Raw genomic sequence first — 27,963 nt, forward strand, 5'->3', positions numbered from 1 at the left:
GCATCTGCATACCATCCTGAAAGTCAAGGTACTTTCGAGCTCTTTCACCAAACGCTCAAGAACATGCTGACAAAATTCTGTTTAGAGACCACAAATGATTGGGATGAAGGAATACCCCGGTATGTTTTACATGATATTAGAAGTACTAAACAAGGACGTTTGGGATATTCTCCTTATGAATTATTATTTGGTTGAGATATTAAAGGTCATTTGAAATTATTACAAGAAAGTTGGCTGATGTAGATGACTGTGACCTTCAGTGATTACGTAAATAAAATGAAAAGTAGGTTCGCAGGGAAGACGAGAAAAATGCCAGTAATGTATTCTCAATGACACCAACTGTAGGAGCATAAAGGTTACTATTATCCATGAACAACTTCGTTGGACTGACCATTTTACATGGATGCCAGTAGACTGCCAAAACTTGTGGCCATATACAATGTTAATATGCACAGGTATATCTTATTTTTAGGGCAATGTTTGGTCTTAGCTACTAATATTACTTTAACTTTGTAATATCTTCTGGTAAATATCGTGATACTTAAACTTCACGCTGCCCGTTAAACCTCACTCCTTGAGTTTATAATATTCATGGAAGAACATTCATACGCCTCTTAATGAAAGCTTATTGCGATTGGTGTTTAAATAGAAACGGGTTTTGTGCCCGTTGTGTAATTAATACAGTACATTCATTCACTGGTGACGCCAGTACTTCCTGGTACATTTTTTCTAACTGCTCAAAATTATAAACCGACATTAATGTGATATACTGTATATATCCTCGTCATAGAGAACTATTTACGCTTTCGTATTCGAGGCATAGTATTTACCACAAGACTAAACACACGGAGATCAGCGAAACATTTATATTCTCTTAACATGGTGTGGTCTGTTGCCCTGGGGTTCATTTCGTTCCTCCCGCCTCCGCTAGGTGGCGGGTCGACGTCAAGTTAGCACGCCGCTTTTTTTATTGTTTATTTTTAACATATCTCTCGACAATAAAATGTAATAATAAAATTATTTAGCACAATTGAAATAAAAGATTGTTTGCATAAGTACAAACTCTTTTCGTGTAAATATTAGGATATATAATAAAGGTAAGTGTGGTGCTTGAAGGGCTACCTGGCATCACCTCAACACCAACCAGAGTTTACACTTGAGTACCAGTCTAACGTGGTCACTCGGCGAGGGAGCCAAGAACTGTGTGACTCCAGTGATAAAATAAATCTTACATACTCAATTGAAATTGGTTGTCAAAGGCTGCCAGTGTTGTTGACTTTATTATTGTTACTGATGTGAGTGTGTAAGGTGTGGTAGACATTGTGGTGAAGGCATAGATGCGTTAGTAACAAGTGAGGTGGGCGGAGTAAGGCTACAAACCCACCCCTCAGCGGCGGTACATAATCAGGAAATCATCAACTTTACCAGGTGCGTATTTTTTGGTTTACCTGGCGTATCGTCACCACAAAGACAAGCTTCCAGGTACTTTGTGTCCGAAGTGCGTTATTTGTACATGCTGGTGATGAATAGTAGAGGGTGGAACTGTCTCAGCAAGGTACAGTCACCCAAAAAAGTCCTGTCTCGAACCATGAACCCCGAGATTCAGACTCTTGAATCTTTATGGACAGAATAATGTATCAGTGTCTACTGCTTCGGGTTCACGAGTTTGAATCGTGGTTCGCGACAGGACTTTTTTGGGTGACTGTACATGTCGCACAGTAATACACAAGGTGTCAGCCAACAACTGCTTCAAGCCACTGTTACAAGGTCAAGGTGAGGACAGCTAGACTCTGAATGGCCATGATAACCACTGAATCTTTGTCTTCTAATCTATAGTAAAGGTGAATTAAACCCATTAACCATTGACTCAATCCTTCCACGTAACTGATTGCGTGAAATATCATGCTTAAAATTATGTCAGAAAAAAACTCTTGGGCTGTCATTGAGTAACAAGATATATCATAATCGTAAGAACATAAAACTCATTATATAATACAACATACCATCTACATTTAAATTTTTTTTAACTTAAGTAATTAATGTCGTACTCTGTTGCTGTAGATCGAATAATTATTGTATTTTAATGGGACTGACCTGTATTAGGGTGAATGGCTCCTCTTATCAGCCTACAACTACGCGTTATCTGTTTAATCGTCTTATTTACATCTGGGCAGATGATCTTGTATTGCCACACAGCCTCCCCAGGTGTTATCCATAATGTTTATAAATATTATTACGATATTAATATTACAATTATTATTATTATTATTATTACTGTATTATTAGTAACATTGTTGTTGTTAATATACATAGTCTCCAGTATAATTGACGATCTTATTATTTACATCTGGCATAGAAAGGTGCTTTTAGAAACCGTTCAAAGCAGCTGCAGGTCCCGTAATTGAAGACTCACTCCTACAGGTCAATTAAATATTACCTGCCGTCTTAAGTAATTTTTGGTGCCGAGTCGACGAACTACGCCAGGGCCGTCAGCCAAGAAGGAAACAGCTGATCAAACAATTAAGAAGTTTGTGCTGGGGTCACAACACCTTTCACCGCAGGCCGTTACCACGACAGGAAATTACTTTTGCTTGTAACTACTGAATTCTTTTTTATATATACCTCTGTCCATGGGAAGGAGGGGGGGGGGGGCATTGTTGTGTTTTCTCTTTCTTAGTATTAATGCAGTTGATCGTCATTCATTACTGCCAAACCTAATGTGACGTAACATCGCGCAAATACCTGTTTGGAATTATGCTGGTACTCGTTCCAATTTCGTACCGTCTGTCTGGTTACAGTTATTATTAAACACTTGTAGTACGCATTAACCCAATTGAGTGACAACAGGTTTCTCTCAGGTGAATATAATCGTCTGGCGTTAGCCAGAATAAAATGCCAGCTTCCATAGATAACCGCTGACAAATTTGAAGTGTGCTGTACGATTTTACACGGTCAAGTATCAATAATTGGGTTATTATTATTATTGTTATTACTATTATTTCAAACTATTAGTCATTGTTTTACGAAGAATGTTAATTTCTAAACACCTGTCAACCTCAGGGCCTGGCATCTCATAATGGCATGCACCGTTGTTGACGTTGTAGGCTTTAACAGTCAACGTCTTTAAGCGCTCATTTCAAGGTTAGTAAATACACTAGTCATCAACAATTAAAAATGAAGAGATATACAACTCTGGTAATAGATGTGAGGGCAGGTTATCGCCTTATGTTTGTTGCTACGATTTATTATATTTATGACTTTGGGTACAAACTTTGTCCTGCATCTCGACCACATACTCTTCTGTAGATACATACATTACTGTTTGTGGCGTAAACTGTTCCTACTCTTCTGTAGATACATACATTACTGTTTGTGGCGTAAACTGTTCCTCCTTTTTGTTAGGTATTTTCAGGTTGGTGGATTGTGACGTAGGTATTTTCAGGTTGGTGGATTGTGACGTAAAGCATCATGTCACCATTTTTGAGGGACACACGAGAGTATTGTACATTGTTGGGTCCTATTGTGTTTGTGATGAGAAGGTTGTGTCGGTATTTACGTGTACCTGCAGCTTACCTTACGGTTCTTTCGTCATGTACTTATTCTTTTTTGTCTTCCTTAATCATTATGGTTTTTATTTTCCTCTTCTTCCTTTAACTTACCGTACTCTTCCTGTTCTCATTAATATTCAGGCATATATTTTGTATGTTATCATACTTTCTACTGTTCGTCATGAATAGAATTTCCATGTTTTTCTGTGGTGTTTCTTTATCTCAGCTGCTGGAAGGACTGGACGGACGATGATAGTAGGGAGACAATCTCATGTTTTTCTATCTTATTCTGATGTAGCTACATAATTACATTATTAGTAGTATTGTTTAGCAGACATCCCGGATCTACAGTAATATATATTCTGTCTTCTGTTCCTCTTAAGGTGGACCCACACCAGCACAACATTGTTGGTAACATTGTCGTCAACATGTTAGATAAAAGATGTCAACACTGTTGGCAAGTAAGGTGAAATAAACACACAGTTCATACCAATCAGTTTACTTGACATATTTCTGTTGGCGATAATGACCCCAACACTAATATTGCAAACATTTTAGTGTAATTTTCACAACATTGTTGATAACATAGTTACAAAATTTACATGTTATAGACTGCCTACGTTGGTGTTGCTTCACCTTCGTGTAGCCACTCGCAGCTTGTACTGCACTGTCATAATATGACTGGGAACACGGTGGAGGCTTTCAATATCTTCTACAGGAACATTTCTCCAACTAATCCTTGATATGTCTTGTCTTGTAACTGATGTGGAGGGTGTGGTATGGACAAGCTCCTCTCGCACAAGTTGTAAGGTTGTGGCTTCTTTTTCGAATATCATTTTGTGTTGGAGAAGATTGTAACCAGTCAGCGTAATGTGAAATTCTGACCTCTGGTCTGATATATTTTCTGGTGAGCTAAGGTGATTATCTCAGCGTGAATCATTGTGCATGTTAAGTGCAAGACACATTCTTATGTGAATTTATCAAGTTACTTAGAATGTTCTTATTTTATTTTATTTGTCTTGGCGAGAGAAAGTTTCTCATGGAGAAAAATGTGTCGAAAAAAAAAAATCACGACGACCGACATGCTTGGTGGGGCGGAGGAGCCTAATGAAGGAAAAGTTACACTTCGTGATATTGCTGCCATGTGATCACGGCTGCTGTAACTAAACACTATACTTGAGGTAAAAGCGAGCTGGCTGTCCGTGAGATACAGAAAGCTTGCCACGGCAGTTTTTTAGAGAAAAATTTCCACGTGAACGTCCAGCTGCTGGACACTTTGTGTTCCTTGTTTAAAAAGTTGTTGACAACGTATTGGTGTGCTCAGTTTACAGCTTGAATGACTAGGCTCTTATCAACTGTTATTCTAACAACTGGAAGCGTTGGTTAGTAAGCGTTTGCTAGAACATTTTATACTATGTCATTCAGGGCCGTGGAAAGTTTCCTTTTGGGGAAGTTTACACAAGTTAAATGACTTGCTTAAGTTTCAAAAGGATGCATACTTTAAGTTTTGTTCTTTTTAACGGGTAATGATAACACACATCTTACCTCCACCAACTTCTTTTGTTTACACAAAGTCGGGAGGATAACATAAGAATGGAGGAAACTGCATCGGGCCTATTGGCCCATACTGGGCAGTCCCGTTTACACCCAACCCCCTATTGCTCATATATCCATCCAACCTGTGTTTGAAGCTATCCAGCGTGTTCCAAATGTAACCTAACGGTCTACCCGCCCCCACACACACATGACACTCCTATGCCTCTCCTCATCTCTCTCAAAGTACGAAAAAAGAAGGTAAGACATTAATAAAGAAAGAACAGAATATGATTGATTGAAAGTAGAAAAAAATAATTACACAATAAAGAAGAGAAGGTATCTAATTAAATATAGAATAAAAGAATAATTAAACCTCAGTTTTGGTTTTGTTGATTCGCACCTAATATTGTGTTGCAGTAGCATTGAGGTGAATGTGGTCTCCCATGTGTGTTTCAAGTGTAGTGCTATTGCATCATAGCATCCGCTCTGCGATTGGTCGAAGGGACAGAAAAATATTTGTAATTTGCACTCTGATGGGTTGACAGGTGTCAGCTGTCTTGGGCTACGACAATCGTAAGTTTGTTTTCAGCATGCGAACTTAGTTTTCACTTTGCCCCCCACTTAAGATTTTGGGCTAAGTGAGCTATCGCGCCCTGGACTTTGGTTTCATTGTCAGTAAGCGATCTCCTCTGCTGCTGTAAGAGCAGTCAGTGGTCCCTAACCTGTAGTTGGCTCCCGCGGAATCATTTACTATGTCAGCCCGCGAGGGTTTATTAGAAAAGTGTGAATTATTTGGGATTCTTTGTAAGAGCGAAATTAATGAAAATATGTAATAACTTGATACAACTGTCGTGTACAGGACGTGTGTATTTACCCCAGACCGGGCCCAGAGCCAGCCTTCTTACAGGGGTAAATACCTGTACACGCGTCCTGTCCAGTAGTGTGTAACTGGTAACAGTCAGACGTGTAAAACTGCAAATAGCTGTGCAGTATTATGATTTTTTTTATGTACAATAGATCCAAAGTTTTGGTGCCCCCCACTATATTTACAATGATAAATGTGGCCCAGAGCCTACAAAAGTTTGGGGACCACTGCGTAGAGGGTCATTGGTCCTCTCGCAGTCTGATGGCCAACGTGGCCCAAGGGATACCGAGTATGGCCGCCCCTACCAGAACTCCCAGGCTTCTGAACCCCGAGGTCATTTGTAGGGTAAAATCTCATCGAATGTGATAAAGCTTTAGCTAAGTCTCGGCCAGCCTTACTTGGTTGTTTGGTGGCAGCACCGCAGCAGGTAGAGAGCACGGAGAAGGTGCTGCTGAAACAACTACTGTGCTTTAATAAGCCCTTGCTGCATACTACAGTAATGCTGTTCTTGTTTGTGTAGAGTTTAGTCGTGGGTGACTAGGATCTGAGCGTGTTGTGGCGTAATTAAGAAGAAATAGCTACAATAGCTAGGTCAGACGGCGTTCGTTGTGGAGTACGACACATACTGTACAATACATAGTGTAAGGTGATGCACGTGTTGCAGGAAGCACTCCTCACACTACACAGTTCTGGGTGTTTGACTTGTGAAACCTCGATTGTTTATCTTCTCTTCTTCCCTCGGCATGGCCGCCTCTAGTGAGTGAGCCGGAAGTAAATCAGATAAATCATTACCTGGGATTTTTTGCACTCCTAGGTAATAATTATGTAGGCATCCAGGCATAGCATTCGGTGCTTACTATTTACACACATCGCTTGAGACGTAACTGAAGTGGGTGAAATATATACCGCGTTTATTACATATTTTATATATAAATTGAGTGGCGGTAATTTGTCTTGTATTTTGTTTTCTTGTGTCGGAGGCAGACAGCACCACCTGGTGTGTGGCAGGAGGCTGAACCAGGTCCCACACCTCCACCTGGCCGCATCAAGAGACCCGCCATCCGCGATCCTCAACATGCTGTTGTCTCTCATCAATGTTTAACCATGAAATAACTCGCCCATCTGGAAGCTCGAGGTGATACAAAAGTGGGGAAACCGGCTCCTCCCAGTATGTTCTCGATGAATATTTAGAATAATATGAAATGACGGTATGAATGGTCTCACAAAAAGGTGAACGAAAATAGTTAAAAAAAAATCACATTTTCGGTTAGTAAAAAGATTCATTTTATTTAAATACCATTGACAATTAAAGTAATAAAATAGGTTAGGTTAGTTTAGGTATTGTTAGGTTCTGTGACTTTTTTGTGAATTTTTTCCTGTGACTATATCCTGGACTCCACAAAACAACCTTTGTAGACCACCATCCCCCGTATTGGTCTCTGGAGCCACCTTAGAGCCCACCAACGAAGAGGGCACCACGGAAAAAATTATAATGATTTTGTCATCACTTCATAATTGTCAAACTCGACTCCGCGTGTCTTAATTTTGTCAGTTGGGTGAGGTGGTAGGTGGGCACACATACCATCTGGCGTGGTGTGTCATAATGCTCCCCCCGGACCTTAGTTAAGTAGGCCAACCTGGTAGTCTCCTCGTCCACCGGTGCTGGGGTAGTCGCCACCCACACCCAAGTTGGTCCATGCTCCAACCATAAAAGACAATCCCTGTAGACAGAGGACGATCGAACGCACGGCTGGTATAGTTTTGAAAAGCCTGTCATTGTATGGTGGAGGATGACAGGAGCTACATGTTGATATCCCTCGCGAGCGCTGCTGTGTTTACGGTAGTGGCAGGGTGTCCAAATTAACTGGTTTCATTCACCGGCGGCCAGCACTATGCTCCGCCAAGGTCACTACCAAGCTTTCGTGGAACCGTGAAAGGTAATGCATGACAGACATCAGCTGCTGAAAATGATATTTCTCCAAGATGGAATTGGGTGTCAAGCAGACATGGGGCGATTACATCGGTAATTTAATCGATTACAATTATATGGTAATTTTATGATTACAGTAAAACCGGATGTAATCGATTACGGTACATGATGCGTATTCATGATTACTTCAAAAGGAATGTGCATTAATAAACGAACGTACTACAAAAACTCAATTTACTGTACTGTTTGTCAACCTGGTACAATTAATCATATTTTCCGAGATGAAAAAGGTAGACGTGGTGCATTATACTTAATGGTGCAGGCATTTAATAGACAAGAAAAAATCTTAATTTTAGTAGATGGATATAAATTTTCATAAGATTAATATGGGAATTATAAATACAGAAATGTATCTGACCTAACTAACTGAAGTGTTCTGAAGTTTTGGAATGTTATTAACACTAATGCTTATAAGAGGATAGTAATTTAATGCTCTGATAAAATTAAGTGTATGATATACTACATACTAAGATATACTTACTTAATCTCGTTTAATCTCATAAGAATAAACAAGTTCACTGTTGCTGAAGCGTCACTTAATTTATAAAAATGATTAGCCTAAGTCTGCGTGCTCGCACGTTCTGTGGATGGTGAATGTTTGTCGCGTCATGTACGGTAAATGACCGAATGTAGATGACTATATTGAAAATATTGAGCTCGGTATTATAAGAAAAGGAAATGAAGTACCGGTATGTGATACTATTGTAATCGTGATTACTATTACATTTTGAATATAATCTATGATTACTTTGCCAAAAATAAGAATGTAATCGATTTCGAACATGATTACTTAAAAACTGTAATCGATTACTATTACAGATTACCCCATGTCTGGTAAGAACCAACCACGGTGAATGGCCTGTCCGACCCAGTGACTGGTGGTGCAAGGCAACTGGGGTGTCACAGAGCTGCGCAGACCAAGTGGTCATCGTAATATCGTGTGTACCTGTTTGTTTGTTTGCTGTTATCCATAACATCCCCCTGGTCCTTCACTTGGAGTCCTGGACTAATGGGAACTCCTCCTCTCTCCAAATGTCTTTAGTATTTCTCTCTCACTTTGTTTCTGTCGCCAGTGTGTAGACAGAGGATCTGTGTTTGACCAAGTCCTTTCACAAATCTCGGCAACATTTTTCTACATATCTGACTGTCATCGACATGTGATTTAGTGAAAGGGAATTCCATTCAAGTTCGTAAAATATAAGATCTCAATCAGTGGACCATTGTAATTTGCGAGGTGGAAGACGACCGCTGGTGTTCTTACCTCCACTGAGTCGCTGCCGATGGCTCATGAACTGACAACTGAGACGGTGAGTCAAGGTTTTCGAAGGGTGAATGTGTCTCACTGTGTATCATTTCGTGTTTGGTGAAATATATGTGTGGGAATATCCCGCCACTTTCGACATCTTGTTCTTCAGTTTATCACCTTGGTTGCTCTTCAATTTTCCATTTTGTATAAATTAACAATTACAGTATATATGTCATAACACATTTAGACTTAAGTAAAGAAACAGTGGAGTACTTATATGTTTTGGTTGTGTAACTTCAAGGGACTGGAAACACAAACATCAAGAGACTGTAAATACAAACACCAAGAGACTGTAAACACAAACATCAAGAGACTGTAAACACAAACACCAAGAGACTGTAAACACAAACATCAAGAGACTGTAAACACAAACATCAAGAGACTGTAAACACAAACATCAAGAGACTGTAAACACAAACATCAAGAGACTGTAAACACAAACATCAAGAGACTGTAAACACAAACATCAAGAGACTGTAAACACAAACACCAAGAGACTGTAAACACATCAAGAGACTGTAAATACAAACACCAAGAGACTGTAAACACAAACACCAAGAGACTGTAAACACAAACATCAAGAGACTGTAAACACAAACATCAAGGGACTGTAAGCACAAACATCAAGAGACTGTAAACACAAACATCAAGAGACTGTAAACACAAACATCAAGAGACTGTAAGCACAAACATCAAGAGACTGTAAACACAAACATCAAGAGACTGTAAACACAAACACCAAGAGACTGTAAACACAAACATCAAGAGACTGTAAACACAAACACCAAATGTTGTTCTGTAGCATCCAGGGTAAGTAATGTACGAACAAGCAATAACATACTTAGCCGAAACGGTAGCTATATACACCGGTAAACTCTACCACGATGTTAGTCCAGGAAATACAGCCGTCTTGATGGTGTAGGAGCAGTCCTCCCTTCTCCGTGTGGTAAACTTTCTATAGTATTATTTGCAAGAGGCAAAGTAGGGAAGAATTATGGCCATTGGTGCTCTGCTGCCCCGTGACGTGACCCTGGCCAAGAATGTACGGAACTGAGGAGTAAACCGTGTTGAGGCTTGATCCCACAGTTACCTTTCTTATGATGTGTGTTGTTCTCTTGTATGAAGGGACACAGCAAATAGCCCAGCTCTGTTACGGAATTGGCAATAAAATTTCTTTACTTAAAAATGCTGCAAATTCTGTTTTTCTATTGATTCATTTTACTTTTGAACTGTTGACGGTTCTTACGTTTATAACAAATTACATTTCAAACTACTGTATTTTGTATTTACTGAATACTTAACGACCATTAGCGATGAAGTGATATTTTGAGGTTTGTATTAAGGAGCCATTCGCCGTAGCCCACACGCTTAACAATAATAACGTAACAGCCGTTTCCTACCACATAATTATGAAGAACATGTGGACTAACAAGTGACGTAAGTGTTACTGAGATACACGGTTGTATTATATACGCCTCTTGCACCGAGTCCTATTGATGTCATTCGTGATAATGTTGAAGTGATTTCCTGAGTCTATGTGTGTTATAGTTCATTGTTATTGTTTTGAGTTTTAATATTTACGTGCAGAGGGAGTCACGAGCGTGCAGTGGTGCCGCGTGTTGTGGGGCGGTGTGGCAAGACGCTTGTATGGGAGACGTCTTGGTTCGTTGCCCGACCACACCTGTTGCCACATTACCTATTCTTACTTTATTTTCTTCTTCCCAGTAAAGTGCATTGTAGCATTTTTTCCGGGAATGTTTATTTGAGATTATTACTAGAGTTATCTTGTGATGAGATAAGGTGGTATGACCCTGTTGATGAGGAATTGGCGCCATTTTTTTTTAATGTTGATAAAGGGAAGGAGGGAGGAGGGTTGGGGCTGGCCCTCGGATCAACGTGGTCTGAAAGAAGCCGTAACCTTCTCTAGGAACACGATGCTTGATACACGATTGTTAAAGGAATGGAGGAATCTGATTTCAGCAAGGTGTTGGATTTTTTGTGCGCGCGTCATATGTTTGTGCTACATTTTGTATTTTATGATATTTTGACTTATGAGATATGAATGTCTCCAGAAATTTAATTTCTTGGAATATAGTTCAGTCCTGTGGAAGGAAATATGGTAAATTTACCTATAATTACGATTTATATTGAGACATGTGTTCATTCTCGAGATATGTTTTACCAGGTTCAGGAAATAATTCGATCCATAATCTCTGATCCCGTATTGGCAACACTGACATACCACGCCATTCATCATGTTCATCGTAACGAGAGCACAACACAAGCTGCCTGCTCAGAACACCTCATCTCGGACGACCACCTGGATGGTCATGTAAAAAAACAAAAAAAGTAAGAGCAACGTAATGGTATAGTTAGGTATAGTAAGGAATTGTTGGGTTTGGTGCGTACCGACACGGATGTAACGGGTCTGGCGCCCGCCCACGGCGCCCAGCCAGCCAGTGTCGGGCGGCATCATGGCGGGAAGCTGAGGTGAGGTTCATCCGGGGAGCGACTCTGCTCCTACTGTTACTCTTTCCTTCTGGCTGATAATATATCCCCTGTGCTAGTTTGATGCTACTGACATTTACTTAGTTTACTGAAACAGTTCACCTTGCTGGCAGTTTCTATCAAGATTGTGGTGTTTTGTCTGTCTTTTCCATTTGTTTTCAGTTTGGTGTTGCAGAAGATTCCAGTATTATTATTGATCATTTTTTGTTGGTAGTCTTATTGCTGCTGGTGGCTGCTGCACTTGGTATGCTGGTGATGGTGTCCGGCTTAAACCTCTACCCCTCCTTTCTTGAAAAATTAATTTGTTATAGACTACAAAGATAATATTACTCTAGATTGCACGCAATTGTTCGTATAGCGTACATGTCTTCATAGCTTCAGTCTCAGTTATTGGGACTGTTTAAGCTAAGATGTACAGTATTTATAGATGCTGTAAAGGTCAACCTTCAAACTGTGATGAAATACAATGTGTTCAGAACAGTTTTGACGATAAAGAACGTCATTTTCTTTTCATAAAATGACAGCCTGGAATTGTCACATTGGTCTCGGACACGTCTTGTTGTCATATTTCACTTTCATTTCTCATACAAACTTTTGAGGGATGTTTTATAAGTACCTTGGTTGAGTACTGTACCAGCCCGCATTATATAGGTGCTAGTCATGCTGGCGAGTGAACCCGCTGTCACAACTCTCACGAACCTTCTTTTGATATTGAAGTATGAACTGATGAGGATTAAAACTCCTCTCTTTTTTCTCCTGATGTTTAAAACTGTGTCAAACTGGGCCCGTGCCGGTTTGATTACATATGTGTACGAGATATGAGTAACATGGGTTACACTGTGACAGCTGTGGTAGAACAGGTAATTTCTATCATTGACGTTTTAACTGAAGTTGTTTCTAAATTCAGTTATACCTGAAGTGACTTTAGCTAAAACATACTGGGCTTCTGTAGGCGCTGTTGCCCTCCCTCCGTGGTCCTGACACTTTACCTGTGTATTAACGCTACTTACTGCAGACGCAACATGATATAAGGTATGTTGGCGCATCCAGCCTCGCACCTACCCACCAACCTACCTACTTGCCCTATTATTCCACTTACACGTTTATCCATCAGCCTACTTTATCTACACATTCGCCTCCTTCCTTACATCCCTTTTTTCTTCTTTGTATGCGTATTTGTGGACTTTCTTTTAAGTATATCTTTCCACAGGGTGTATCGTGTATCTTTTCGTATATCCATCTACATATATACCAATCTTTCCGTGTGTGTGTGTGTGTGTGTGTGTGTGTGTGTGTGTGTGTGTGTGTGTGTGTGTGCCCCTTTTAACTAGTTGAATATTAGGCAATCCCCCTCTTTACTTATTTACCATTCTATCCTCATTCCTGTCACTCCTAAACACTCAAGCACGGTTGAAGATGGTTTGGCCGTCCACAAACAGGCTATCCATTTAAGCCTTGTAAGGGAGACCGGCTGGCTGGGGCGTACCGTGAACAAGAGACCCCGAGAACCCCGCCTGAAGAACGCTAATGCACTACTAGACTGGCTCTTTAAAACCGGTTTGTGAGGAAGACATACACTCGATCTTCCTGGTATACACGGCTCGCACCTGCTGGTATGAAGATTATACTCGATACCTGTAGGTGTGTATTCCTGCAACTGTTTTCTGTGTGGAAGGCGAACTACACTACCCCGTGTTACGATGAGCCCATGAGTCGGAAATGGTAGGTGAGATTAGGTCAGGATACTTAGACCTTCCCACTGATGTACCGAGGGAATATAAAGCCGTAACTTTATAAGTATGGGACACACACACACACACACACACACACACACACACACACACACACACACACACACACACACACACACTTCTCTGTGGTTAAAGAAACGTATCATACTTGCATTATTGCCCTCCCTGATGTCAGAGATAAAGGGTAAGGGTGTGATAAATGCTCTTCATATTTTGTCATATGACGTAATGGCCCTGTTGATGGTAACGTGGACGATTATAATAACTCCTGGACAATGATTATGATCCCTGGACAATAATCATGACCCTGGACAATAATCATGACCCCTGGACAATAATTGACCCTGGACAAAATCACCCTGGACTATAATCCCCCTGGACAATAATCCGACCCCTGGACAATGGACAATAATCATGACCCCTGGACTATAATCATGATACCTGGGTAATAATCATGATCCCTGGACTATAATCATGATCCCTGGACTATAATCATGATCCCTGGACAATAAACATGACCCGTGGACATAATCATGACCCCTGGACAATAATCATGATCCCTGGACAATAATCATGACCCCTGGACAATAATCACGATAATGGGCAATTTTGATGATGACCTTTTAAAGTAATTATGTAAACAGCATGTTGGGGAGATGATTATGTGGAATATTATTATTATTATTATTATTATTATTATTATTATTATTATTATTATTATTATTATTATTATTATTGTTATTGTTATTATTATTGTGTATTATTATTATTATTATTGTTGTTGTTCTCGTTTTTGTTATTATAACCATTAGTAATATTAAGATTATACGTTACTGGTACATCAAGTGTGGCAGACGCCGTACTGTAAGTAATTGTTTAATGTACAGTTGGTAAGTGGTTCAGAGACAGACTTTTATATTAGTATTACAATAGGTGTGTGGAGGAAGGTGAGTCTGTCAGTGTTTGACGGTGACCTACATGTGTCAGTGAAGGACAATACTGTATTGTTGTATATCGTTGGTTGAAGCCCGAGTCTTAACAGTGGGGCAATAGACCTATGTAGAATATTATAATATAGGAGGGAATTTGATATAGGCTGACTCAGCTTACTAGCCGTTTGGGCGGTTTAGCCAGTGTTAGTACAGGAGGAAACCGAGGACCGGGAAACCTGTGGTGTTTGGTAGTGAGGGTCACACTGTATAACACCCTTCTCACGTGTCTCTGGGCCGAGGCTCGAACCCTTGATATATTGGTGAGAGTTATGCGCGTTCCCTCTCTACCACCAACAAACTTGAAAAAAAAAGGAAAATGATGAATACTAGTGGAGGAAAATTAGAGTAGACGGCAAAAGATAAATTAGAATTATGGAGGCTGATCCTTGAGACGGGTGGTGTCTTAGAGGAGATGGCCATAAGCCTACACGAAGGCAGAAGAGGAGGGAGGGAGGGGGGGAGGTATTGTTTGAAGGGAGTGAGACTTCCACAATGTTCCCTTATGGCCTCTTGACGCTCTGTTATATCACCATCATCTGGACTCTCGCCCCTCCTCTCCCATGCCCTTAATAATGCCCTCAAGCGATGCCCCCAAGCTAGATGTAAGGAGGGGCAGCTGCTCTCTCTCTCTCTCTCTCTCTCTCTCTCTCTCTCTCTCTCTCTCTCGTTCTTGCCTTTCTTTTCTCATCATTACAATTTCCCCTCCTTTCATCTTTCCGTCCTCTAGTCCTTTCTACCACTTCCTCCTCCTCCTCCTCATCATCATCATCATCTCTCTCACTCTTACCACTATCATTATCACTTCTTACCATCATTGTTAATTTATTCCCTCCTTCCATCATCATCACTTCCCTCCTTCCCCCCTCCTTTTTACAATCGTTTCCTCCTCCCCCCTTCTCCCACCGTCATTATAAACCCATTTTCCTCCCCTTCCACCATCTTTATCACATCTCCTCCTCCTCCTCCATTCATCTTTACCGCCTTTTCCTCCTCCTTCCTCTTCCTCCCTCCAACATCACCCCCTCTCTTCTCCTCCCTCCAACATCACCCCCTCTCTTCTCCTCCCTCCAACATCACACCCCCTCCTCCCTGTATTTCACCACTGTCTCACGCCACACAATACCTCTTCCAGTATTTTGTTTTGTCAGTGCAATAAATTGCCGTCACTCTCTCTAATGTAAATTGTGCCGCGCTTATCATGGCACCATTTAGATTTGACTTTTGACCACCACTACTACCTACCACCACCACCACCACCACCACCACCACCACCACCACCTACCTCACCACCACCTACCACCACCTACCACCACCACCACTATTACCACCTACCACCACCACCACCACCACCACCACCACCACTATCACCACCTACCACCACCACCACCACCACCACCACACACACCACCACCACCACCACCCCACCACCACTATCATCATGAGACGTGGTGGCGAGGCAAGGTGATGGGGCGCCATGTAGTGAGCACCAAGACACCTCGTGATCGTGTGAACGTCCTGAAGTAGAATGATTATTAAGAAAAAAATAGAGTTTAATTTTAGTTTGTAAGTTTTTATATATATATATATATATATATATATATATATATATATATATATATATATATATATATATATATATATATATATATATATATATATATATATATATATATATATGTGTACGTGTGTGTCTTCCTTCACGTTATCATCACAGTGTGTGAATATCTTCACACGGCCAATATCTAGGCTGGTGGGGCCAGTGACTGAGCCCCCAGAAAAGAATTACCATTCGTAAGGTGATTTACAGGTGGGAGGAGGTCACCCGACGGAAGGTTGTGGCCCAGATTCCACGTTGACGGTCATTTACAACCCCAGGTCAAAAAATCAGAGACAGAATCTATTTTAAGATTTCCTTTTTCTGATATTTAAAATATTCTCTGACAATTTCACCTTTTGGCCCTAACTGTACGACCTAACTCTGAAATGGGTTGTACACGGAGAGTATCACAATCACGATATAAATACTGTTGTTCAAAAGTGTCTTTACATGTCACAGGTTTTGGTATAGACTACACGTAGCTACAGGTACAGTGATGGTCCGTATATCAGAAGATGGCGGTGGGACACAGTTTAATAGGCCGAACGCTGGCCACATGATATATGATGTGGAGTAGTGGCCTGGCGTGCTCATGACCTCACCTGTCTCACACCAGGACTGGCAAGTTGAGATTACACCAATACCCCGCGTTGAAATCACCCGCTAGCCTCCCAGTGGTCGAGCAGGATCTATGACACCACAGAACACCCTGTCACAACACCGAACTCCTTATATACACCGCCAGTCTCCCCCCCCTTTATCACCACCCCTCCCCAACACCACCATCTCCCCCTCCTTCACCACCACTCCCCAACACCACCAGTCTCCCTCCCCAACACCACCAGTCTACCCCCCTTCACCACCAGAGAACGATTACTGACCGTTATAGATTGTAAAGTCCGTCATGATTCGACCGTCCACCGCTAACACCTGGTTACTTCCGGGTACCTGAGGTGTAATGATGCCTGGCCCACACCCAGCCTCCCCTCCCTAAACACAAATACACACACACACACAACACACACACACACACACACACACACACACAAAGTAATTATTGCTATTGGTGATAAAACTCTTTGGTGTTATATTTCAGCCTGAAGTATTGATAAAGTGTGAGAATATATCGATTGGTTATAAATAGCGGGTAAATACTTGGTTCCTTCCGGGTGTGGCGTGTACTGTAAGTGGGGCAGGGTGGGGCTCTCCCCCTCACCCCTACCACCACCCCCACCACCACCAGTAGCAGCAACAACATCCTTACGTATCTCAGTAGCGAGGACAGATTGTGGTGCCGAAGCTACACAACCATTATGGACGCCACTCTTAACTCACAACCAACACAGGGTTATACATCTTCCTCACGCCCTCCTCCTCCATCCTCCACCATTAAATTATAGATATTTATAAAGTCATGAATAATTATCTTGTACAATAGGATGGTCTTGCATTAATACATTCTGGTTATAGTCTTGTATTATGTTGTTGTGTGTGTAGATTATAGAGGTGAATGTTTCTTGATGTGCAGATTGTCTCTCTCTCTCTCTCTCTCTCTCTCTCTCTCTCTCTCTCTCTCTCATTAGCACACCGCTGAACCTCACAGGAGCAGAATATAAATGCTCCTAAACTCGCTTACATTGTCTTGACTCTCGACCTACTCATTCCCGCCTGAGTGTGGCCTAAAACCAGTGGTGTTCTCTTCCTCCTTACCAAGTATGAACACATGTCATTCAACTTGTGATATATAACAGGATTCAGGAATTTCTGTTGTCTTGTTTTTATTTCTTATTCGCGTTTCTTCATCCGTGGGAGGGGGACGACTCTCCTGCACAAGCTCTTCAGTTTTATCTGTTAATGATTAATGTTTTTTTTTTATTAAAGTTCTTGAGTGAGATGTTTATTGAACGTTTTCTTGAGAGATGTTTATTGAACGTTTTCTTGAGTGATGTTTATTGAACGTTTTCTTGAGTGATGTTTATTGAACGTTTTCTTGAGAGATGTTTATTGAACGTTTTCTTGAGTTATGTTTATTGAACGTTTTCTTGAGAGATGTTTATTGAACGTTTTCTTGAGAGATGTTTATTGAACGTTTTCTTGAGTGAGATGTTTATTGAACGTTTTCTTGAGTGAGATGCTTATTGAACGTTTTCTCGTCTTTGGTGTTAATTGCAGAGTATCTTACCTCGTCTCTTTGTCCATTTTTTTGTCACAATTTTGTTTATTATTTACCCCTACTCGTGCCAGGCGTGTACAGGGAGTTTTGATCGTGGCCACACACAGGAATTTTTTTCATTATTCGCGTCGTAAAAATTTGATCAAAAGTAAATCATAGGGAAGTGAATTGATTAAGTACATTTGATATTTTTTGTATTATATGTTTCACCTTTTTAATTAGTCTTTGCAGTGTTTGTATTTATAGTTCACATTCACGTCTGGTCATGGCTGATAACAGTAAAATTGTATAAGTTACTTTACAAAATCTTAGAGAGACTTATCGATACATACAGACAGACAGACAGACGGATAGATAGAAAGGTAGATAGATAGAAAGAAAGATAGATAGATAGATAGATATATATTCAATAAAATCTTTGAACAAGTTCACAATTGGTTCATCATGTACCGTTCAGTGCTAATACGTCATTCTACCTTATTATGACTCACTATTTTTCGCATAAATGCAGAAAAAAATAACTTAGCAGATGAATGATTTCCAAAATGTATAAAATATATGTATGTAAAATCATGTTAAAATCCTATACTGTGGTAAATATATCACGGTCGACTATACAGGTGAAGCTCAGGTAACACCCCCCTCTCCCCGCCTTCTGTCTGGCTTATCTGTAAGTTGTGGTTGGTTATAGCAATAGAGATTAATGGCTCCCTTTGTAGACTAAAGTTCAGCAATCATATAATAATAAATCTCTCTCTCTCTCTCTCCATACACTGCCCCCCTTGGAGTTTTTCCTATATATTGGTCAGTGTGGGGCCATATGTGTATTTACTGCCTCTTATTCTTGTTAAGGGTGTTGTGCACTTATCGTATATGTTTGACATATGTGTTCGGGTTTTGCAGAACTGTTCCCTACATGAAGATATTTTTGTTGATTCTGTTATTTTATTATTATTATTATTATTATTATTATTGTGTGTATTATTATTATTATTATTATTATTATTATTATTATTATTAATATATATATATATATATATATATATATATATATATATATATATATATATATATATATATATATATATATATATTACTGTCTTCCAAAACGCGTCCTGTTGGGGGAGGGGTTGAGTGAGAGTGCCTGCATTAGCCGGCTTCTATGTGAATATTCTTCGGGCCGCTCCTAAAGGAACTTCCGCACCACGTTATGTGACCATGTCACTTCATAGCCAGTGAAAGTTACAGGGGGTGATATGATAATTTAAATTTAATGCACTGCCCTGACATTTGTATAGAAACTTAGGAGCTAATACTGTACATGTGTATTAAATTTAACTTGTCAATCGTTTATATTTTTCGTCGTGTTCTTTCGTTGCTGATCTTTAAAAGTTAATTAACAAAAGAGAAGAATAAAATTATATTATAAAAAAAAATAATAAGGAATTTTTTGGTTCCGGATTTAGTCTTATTTTTTTATATTTTTTTAAAGGACGGTGAGTGAATGAATGTTTATACAGCAAGTGAGAAATTATTTATAAACATCTGTTCCCAGACTGAGAGCAGTTAGTGAATTAAAGTTAGTTGTGGTATGGAGATAAACACACACAGATAGATAGATATTTTATTGACCACAAATTATGATTACAGAGTTTACACTAAAATGGTCCAAATGCAAATGCTTTAAAACACCAAACATTCATAAAAGTTCACTGATTCAACCAGTAACACACACACACACACACACACACCTTCAATGCCTTGTGTTATAAGGCTGTGTCCAGGACATAACTCTTCTCCACCTCAGCCCTTCCTCCTCACCTTGCCTCACGTCTCCCCCCCCCTCCCTCATCACGCCTCCCCCTCCCTCATCTCACCTCCCTCCTCCTCCTCACCTCAGCCCCTCCCCCTCACGTTCCCTTCTCCTCCTTCCCTCTCTTCACTCCCTTCCCCTGACCTCACGCGTCGCCTATCTCCTCCCCCCTCACCACACGCCGACTTGCCTCACTTACGCCTCCTCCCTCTCACCGCCTCCCTCCCTCTCACCATACGCCTCCTCCTCTCACCATACGCCTCCCTCCCCCTCACCATACGCCTCCCTCCCCCCGCCCCCCCTCTCACCCACGCCTCCTCCTCCCCGCCACCTCCTCCCTCTCACCATACGCCTCCCTCCTCTCACCATACGCCCTCCTCCTCTCCTGCCTCCCTCCCCCCACGCCTCCCTCCCTCTCACCCTTCCCTCCCCTCCCCCTCACCATACGCCTCCCTCCCTCTCACCATACGCCTCCCTCCCCCTCACCATACGGCTCTTATGGAGACAAGAGAAGGTAGGTACGGTCTCACATATACACATGGGAGGGTAGGGCCGAGATGAGACCGTTTGTTTACATCTTCCCTATTATATTTCCTGCCTCATAATCTAACCTCATAGTCCCACCTCAATCCTACCTCATAATCCTTCCTCATAAGTATAACCTCATAGACCTACCTCAATCCCTACCTCATAATCCTTCCTCATAATGTAACCTCATGACTACCTCTATCAATCTTTCTCATAATCCTTCCTCATAATGTAACCTCATAGACTTACCTCAATCCTACCTCATAATCCTTCCTCATAATGTAACCTCATAGACCTACCTCTAATCCTTCCTCATAATCCCTACCTCATAATCCTTCCCTCCACTAATCCTACCCCTCATAATCCTTCCTCATAATGTAACCTCATAGACCTACCTCAATCCTTCCTCATAATCCTACCTCATAATCCTTCCGCATAATGTAACCTCATAGACCTACCTCAATCCTACCTCATAATCTTCCTCATAATCCTCTCATAATGTAACCTCATAGACCTACCTCAATCCTTCCTCATAATCCTTCCTCATAATGTAACCTCATAGACCTACCTCAATCCTTCCTCATAATCCTACCTCATAATCCTTCCCCATAATGTAACCTCATGAACCTACCTCAATCCTACCTCATAATCCTTCCTCATAATGTAACCTCATAGACCTACCTCAATCCTTCCTCATAGACCTACCTTAATCCTTCCTCATAATCTTGCCTCATAAATGTTATTTTTTTCAAGTCATTGTTCCTCTGGCCACTGATGAGTTGTCGGTGTATGTTTCGTTACTATTTATTATTATTATTATTATTATTATTATTATTATTATTATTATTATTATTAAGATGCATAGCGATGATTTTAAAGTGGAGAATTTTTATTTAGGAAAGAATTAAGTAAATATTGGTTCGGAAATAAAGTTGTGGACGAGTGGGGGAAAAAAAAAGGTTACCAAACACCATCATTAACTCGGCTTCGTTGGGGAGTTATAGGTTGAACAGATATATGAATGATAATGGCAGGGTGTAAACAGGAGCTGACCCACTAGACCTTCTGTAGTCTCGTTTAATATTATGGTTTACTTATTGTATACCTAGGCTACGTATCCCAGGTGTGAGTGAGTGTTGGAGAGAACGAGTGATTGTTGGAGAGAACGAGTGAGTGTTGGAGAGAACGAGTGAGTGTTGGAGAACGAGTGATTGTTGGAAGAACGAGTGATTGTTGGAGAGAACGAGTGATTGTTGGAGAACGAGTGAGTGTTGGAGACAGGTGAGTGTTGGAAGGCCTAGTGATTGTTGGAGAGAACGAGTGACAGTGTTGGAGAGAACCACACCACCTCTTCGTCTCTCACGTTATTACTCTCGGCTGTGGTGCGTCAGGCGTGGTCGTTCCTCATCCTGCACACACCTACAAGTTATACTGACGGGCCCATCAGGTGACGCAGCTTGACATGACGGGTCTCTCTCTTCTCTCTCTCTCTCTCTCTCTCTCTCTCTCTCTCTCTCTCTCTCTCTCATTGATGCACAGAAATCATAGTCTCAACTTGTAGATTTTGGATGGGCTGCGTCTGTGGGATTGTAGTGTGTGTGAGGATGGCGTGTGGGCGTGGTGAATTGGCGTAGTGTGTCTGTGTGTGTGGGCGTGGTCAGTTGATGTAGTGTGTGGGCGTGGTCATGGTAAAAGGTAAGAAATGTTTATAGTTAGAGAAAGGGAAGTGGATGTGTCTCCTTGGTGATCTTCCTGTGTAGTGTGTAGTGGTGGGGGGGTGTTGTGGGGGGTGTGTGTTGGTGGGGGGTGGGGGGGAGGGGTGTGTGTAGTGGTGGGGGTGTGTGTAGGGGGGGGGAGGTGTGGTGGGGGTGTGTGTAGTGGTGGTGGTGGGGGGTGTGGTGTGGTGGTGTGTTGTGGTGCACATGATCTTGCATGCATTCTCTGTGTTCTCCCCCCACACCCCACCCACAGATTGTACTAATAAGGGTGCAGGCATAATAGGGTCTCAGGTGAACGACCTTTACACTACACATTAGTTTATTGACTCCGACCACCAGGTGATAAACATCTGGTGCTGCCGTCGCCCCACAGCTTGATCAAGGGGAACTAACAGGAGAATTGAACCTGTTAGTTAATCCTGTTGGTGCGTCTCGGCTCCCCGTTGGTCGCCATCATAAAGAACAGATAAAACTGGTCCCCTTGGTGCCGACAGCCGCTCTCTGGCCTGACCTCTGACCTGCGTCTTACCTCCTTAACTTGCTCAACGCTGATGCCCTTTTGACTAATCCTGCCCCACCCTGCTTCTCATACCCGCCCATTGTCCCCACCTCACTTCCCACACCCGCTCATCGCCCCCACCTCACTACCCACACCCGTCCATCGCTCCTACCTCACTACCCACACCCAGCATCGCCCCCACCTCACTACCCACCCGCTCATCGCCCCTCACTACCCACCCTCTCATCGCCCTCATCTCACTACCCACACCCGCTCATCGCCCCCACCTCACTACCCACACCCGTAATCCTGACTCCATCCAACCTTCCACAAGAGACTATGGGGCGTGATTTCATAGGAGTGTCACTGATCTCTTGAAAATGAATGTCCCAGTCACTCCAGATGAAGCCTTTAATGCCGTTCCTCCTCGGCTGGATATATCAGTTCCTATTAATTACACTCCTGTTAGTAGGAAGCAAATGTTGAACATCAAGGTGGTTAGATGTGTAACACTAGAAACTATTAACAGACACATAGAGAGTATTAAATGAAGTGAATGTTAGGATTTTACTGATGGTTCTGTGCAGACAAACACAGGTAGAACAGATTGTGCAGTTGTAATATATAAAGAAAAGATGATAGTGTCTAACAAGCAAAGACTGAACAACTGGGCCAGCACAACACTGACTGAACTAATGGGGATCTACCTTCGTCTGTTCTTTCTCCTCAGTTATCGAGTCTGTTTATTCCTCCCTCATATCCCCTCTACTTTATTCATTATCCTTCTCTTCCCCTTCTATAGATATCAGTCCAGTCGTTCATTTTCTTTGTTATTCTCTAAATCTTGTATTCCTCTTCTCCTCCTCCTCTTCCTCACTTTACATGTTCTGTGTTACTTCCCCTGTCATTCCCGTCTCTTTATGATGTTCTTCTCACTCATAATTACCTCCACTTTAATCTGTACTTCTCCCTCCCTCCCTCCCTCCTCCCTCCCTCCTCCCTCCCTCCTCCCTCCCTCCCTCCCTCCTCCCTCCCTCCCTCCCTCCCTCCCTCTCTCTCCTCCCTCTCTCCTCCTCCTCCTCCCTGCCCTATCTCCATTTAGTCTCTACATTGTATTTTCTCCCTCAGTCCTCAGTTTCTTTGTGTTGTTTTCATTGACTTTATATATAATAAATAAATGTGTATCTCGCGCTTTGTAGTTGCCATTCACGTTGTTCATTTAACTGATGTGATTATTTATTTTTCATTGTAAGGGTGAGGGAGGGAGGTGAAGTGTGGGAGGAGGTGAAGGTGAAAGTGGTGGGAGGGAGGTGGTGAGGAGGGAGGAGGTGAAGTGTGGTGGGGAGAGGTGAGGAAGTGGTGAGGAGGGTGAGGTGGTGAGGAAGGTGAGGGAATGGTGAGGAGGTGAGGAAGTGGTGGGAGGAGGAAGGTGAGGAGGGAGGGTGAGAAGTGGTGGAGGAGGAGGGTGAGGAGGAGGGAGGGCGGGAAGTGGTGGGAGGAGGGTGAGGAGGGAGGTGAAGGTGGTGGGAGGGAGGTGAGGAGGGAGGTGAGAGTGGTGGGAGGAGGGTGAGGAAGTGGTGGGAGGAGGAGGGAGGTGAGGTGGTGGGGAGGAGGGGAAGGAGTGAGGGAGGGTAGATGAAGGGAGTGGTGATTTGAGGGAGGGTGGATAACGGAAAGGAGTGAGGGAGAGTGGATAACGGGAAAGAATGAGGGAATGTGGGTGAGCGGAAGAGAAGTGGAGGGAGGTGGAGGGCTGGGTTGGTCAGGTGGGCGAGTTATGTTATGTTAATGAGGTACTTCCTCGTGTGTGTGTGTGTGTGTGTGTGTGTGTGTGTGTGTGTGTGTGTGTGTGTGTCAGCTGCCGCTACCCCTTGTTGCTGGGTTACTCCGCCACCCACGCCACAGCCCTCACCCACCCATTGATTCAATAACCATCCCATCCTCCCTCACATTTTCTCACCCAGCCAACTTACTTTACTCCCTAACCTGCCTGTTAAACTTACTACTCCCTCCCTCCCTCCCTCTCTCCCTCCCTCAGCCGCCCGTTTCTCCTCCACGTTACTTGGTCGTCCTGTCTCTGGGTCCAGTTTGGTGGGATCTTTGGTGTGAGAGTCGTGATGAGTTCCTGTGTGTTATGTGGCCGGCACTTTTATTGTGGTGTGTGAAGATGACAACACCAGTTTAATAATGATAATATATTTTTCTTTCTCGGTTTTGGAATATACACACTTAGGGACATACACACACGGTGGGACATACACACACGGTGGGACATACACACACGGTGGGGCATACACACAAACGGAGGGGCTTAAACAAGTGATGTAGGCACACATATACACGGTGGTATTTACAGTACACACACGATGGGACGTACACGACGGTGGTATATATATGTTACACTGTTACAGTCAAACCGTAATCAGACATTTCACGAAATGACTGAGTAGTAACATTAGCTGTGATGGTAGATGTACGGAGGAAATCAAAACAAGAATAGGACCAGCACAAACAGCATTAATAATGTAAAAGACCTGATGAAAAAGGGACATTAAGTTCAATTTACCACAAAGGCTGCTGATAGGCTTTATATGACAAGGACTGATGTATGGGTCAGAAGCGTGGGCACTTTGAACAGACACCAGACAGAGGTTGAGGCCTTTGAAATGTGGCGTTATGGGCGAATGTTAAGAATAATCTACACTGACAGGAAAACAAACGGAGAAGTACTAAGAATGGCAAAAACTTCAAGAGAAATACTGGAATTTTATAGAAAAGGAAAATGAGATAATTTGGTCATATAATTAGTGATGATGAGATAATAACAGAAATATTACAAGGTTAAGGGTAGGAGGGCCAGGGGGAGGCTGAGACAATTCTTAGGACCAAATAATAATTCTTAGATATAATTCTTAGGATCAAACAATAAATCATAAATATAATTCCGAAAGGTAATAACGTAGTTGCGATGGGGTTTTCATCTTGAGAATTTAAATCCCCATTCTTCTCATCTGTTAATTCCCCAAAGCTTTCATCTTCCGTTATTTTTAATACCGTAAGTGAACCTCTAAAGAACACCTAACTACTAACTGACCTTAAGATACGACCATCATTAATTACAGGTTATATTGTCGTTGGAATTATCACTGTGGGACTTCTACCTTAACAAGACGAGTCAGTACCGTATCTTATTACACTTTAAGGAGTTAAGGTAAGAACAGGTATGGTGATAATGAGGTCGAGGTCACCTGGGGACAGTCGTACAGGTGTGTGTGTGTGTGTGTGTGTGTGTGTGTGTGTGTGTGTGTGTGACAGCCTTAATAACTCATTGTATCACAGCTGGATGATCGTCATACTCGATTCTGAGTGAGAGCAAAGTAGTAGTAGTAGTTGTTGACGATAGATGTGGCTGGTGTTCCATACCAAGAATTGAGTGTCGTAAACAATGTGCTGGTCTGGGTGATGCTGGGGGCCGTGTGAAGAGCCACCCCTCCCCATCTAACAACAACTCTCTTCCCCTCTACTCCAACACTACCCCACCCCTACTCCCTCTCCAACACTACCCCACCCCTACTCCCTCTCCAACACTACCCCCACCCCCTACTCCCCTCTCCCAACACAGCCCCACCCCTACTCCCTCTCAACACAGCCCCACCCCCCCTACTCCCCTCTCTCCAACACTACCCCACCCCCTACTCCCCTCTCCAACACAACCCCACCCCCTCCCTCTCCCGCCCCAAAGGCCCAAAGCACACTTACTGGTAATATCTCTCTCTCTCTCTCTCTCTCTCTCCCTCTCCCCTAAACGTTGAATCTGGGCTATCTGAATTTTGCAATAGAAATGTTTTTGTGCCAAGGATTATTTCAGCACGAATAGACAGTAAGTGAGAAAACTCATCTCCTATTCTGCCCCCTGGAGTTTGTCTGAGTCGTCTCGCCAAAGTACAGTATCTCCCCTATTGTACAGAGTGTTGTTTACCACTTTACCCACCTCGCTTACGACCATCCGACTTGTTTACCATATATCATGTTCCACGTAATGATGTTTGTTTATATATTTTGTTTATTGTTGACAGAAGAAGTCGGTGTATTATTTAGTGTGTGAATGTCGTGCCTTGTGTAGTGTAAACAGCGAGTGGTCTCATCTCTTCCCCAGGCGCCTGTCATGGATACTCAAGAGATTTGGTCTCTGAAATTGTGTTTTTGTCTGCCTCCTCAACACTCTAGACGGCCAGATCTAAATAACGTCAAAAGTGTTGAGAGACTTACCTGGATTTGTTTTATAAGTAGTGTTGCCTAAATAAGTGTAGCGGCGTCTGTTGTGTCAGATTATTCGACCAAAAAATTATCTCACTTATTTTCAGTGAAGAAAATTTATTATCTTCGATATTTTTTCAGGTGTACTTTTAATTTTCAGTAAAATTTAAGAAAAATACAATATCACCTAAACCAAAATTGTTAGTAAATAGAAAAATCAAGGAGTTATTATTTTATTAATTTAAGAATTTGTTATTATATTATAAAGTAAACGTCACAAATACCAGTAAGGCTCTGTGTCCAACCTGACGGAGCGCGGGTGTTACCAGAGGCTGAAATTATCCCGTAGCTGGAGTGAGATCTTAAGACAGCGTGTTTAATGTTGAATCACTTTAAGATGCTTCCCCCTTCACCTTATTAGAAAATTATTTGTCTTAAGCATTAATGAAGTTTAAAAACAAAATATTTAGCTGTTATATGAGAGATAATTAACTTTTATCGTGGAGATGAATATAGAATTATTATAACTACGTTAGTGTATAAGTAAGTAATAATTCACCATTCTGTTACATAAAGATTTTGTGTCAAATTACTTCAGTAGAATAAGATTCATCTCATTATTAAGTCAGACGTCGCCAATATTTTGTCAATAATATTAAATAAAGTTGACAATCATTACCTTATGTCAGATAATTAGGATATAATTAGTCCTTCATTATTGAGAGCTTAGTTTATATATAATTAACTATTGTATCAAAATATAGTACAAATGTGTAATAACTTCTATGTCTGTTGGCAGGTATGATGACCACCAGTGACCTGCTCAGCCCCAGGCAATTACGCAGTTGTAAGCGTCACGTAAGTCTTGGGACCCAGGTGGTG

At 41.8% G+C, this 27,963-nt stretch overlaps 1 long non-coding RNA gene across 1 annotated transcript; it reads left to right on the top strand.

The window, feature by feature from the left end:
• The first annotated feature begins 1,148 nt into the window (after nucleotides 1–1,148).
• LOC121877042 lies at nucleotides 1,149–27,945 on the top strand. Its single transcript, XR_006090875.1, has 3 exons — nucleotides 1,149–1,428; nucleotides 8,759–8,877; nucleotides 27,881–27,945. It is a non-coding gene; the product is annotated as an uncharacterized LOC121877042 (long non-coding RNA).
• The last annotated feature ends 18 nt before the right edge of the window (nucleotides 27,946–27,963 follow it).

Source organism: Homarus americanus, unplaced genomic scaffold, assembly GCF_018991925.1.
Source record: "Homarus americanus isolate GMGI-L3 unplaced genomic scaffold, GMGI_Hamer_2.0 scaffold32159, whole genome shotgun sequence".
NCBI classification, from domain to species: domain Eukaryota; kingdom Metazoa; phylum Arthropoda; class Malacostraca; order Decapoda; family Nephropidae; genus Homarus; species Homarus americanus.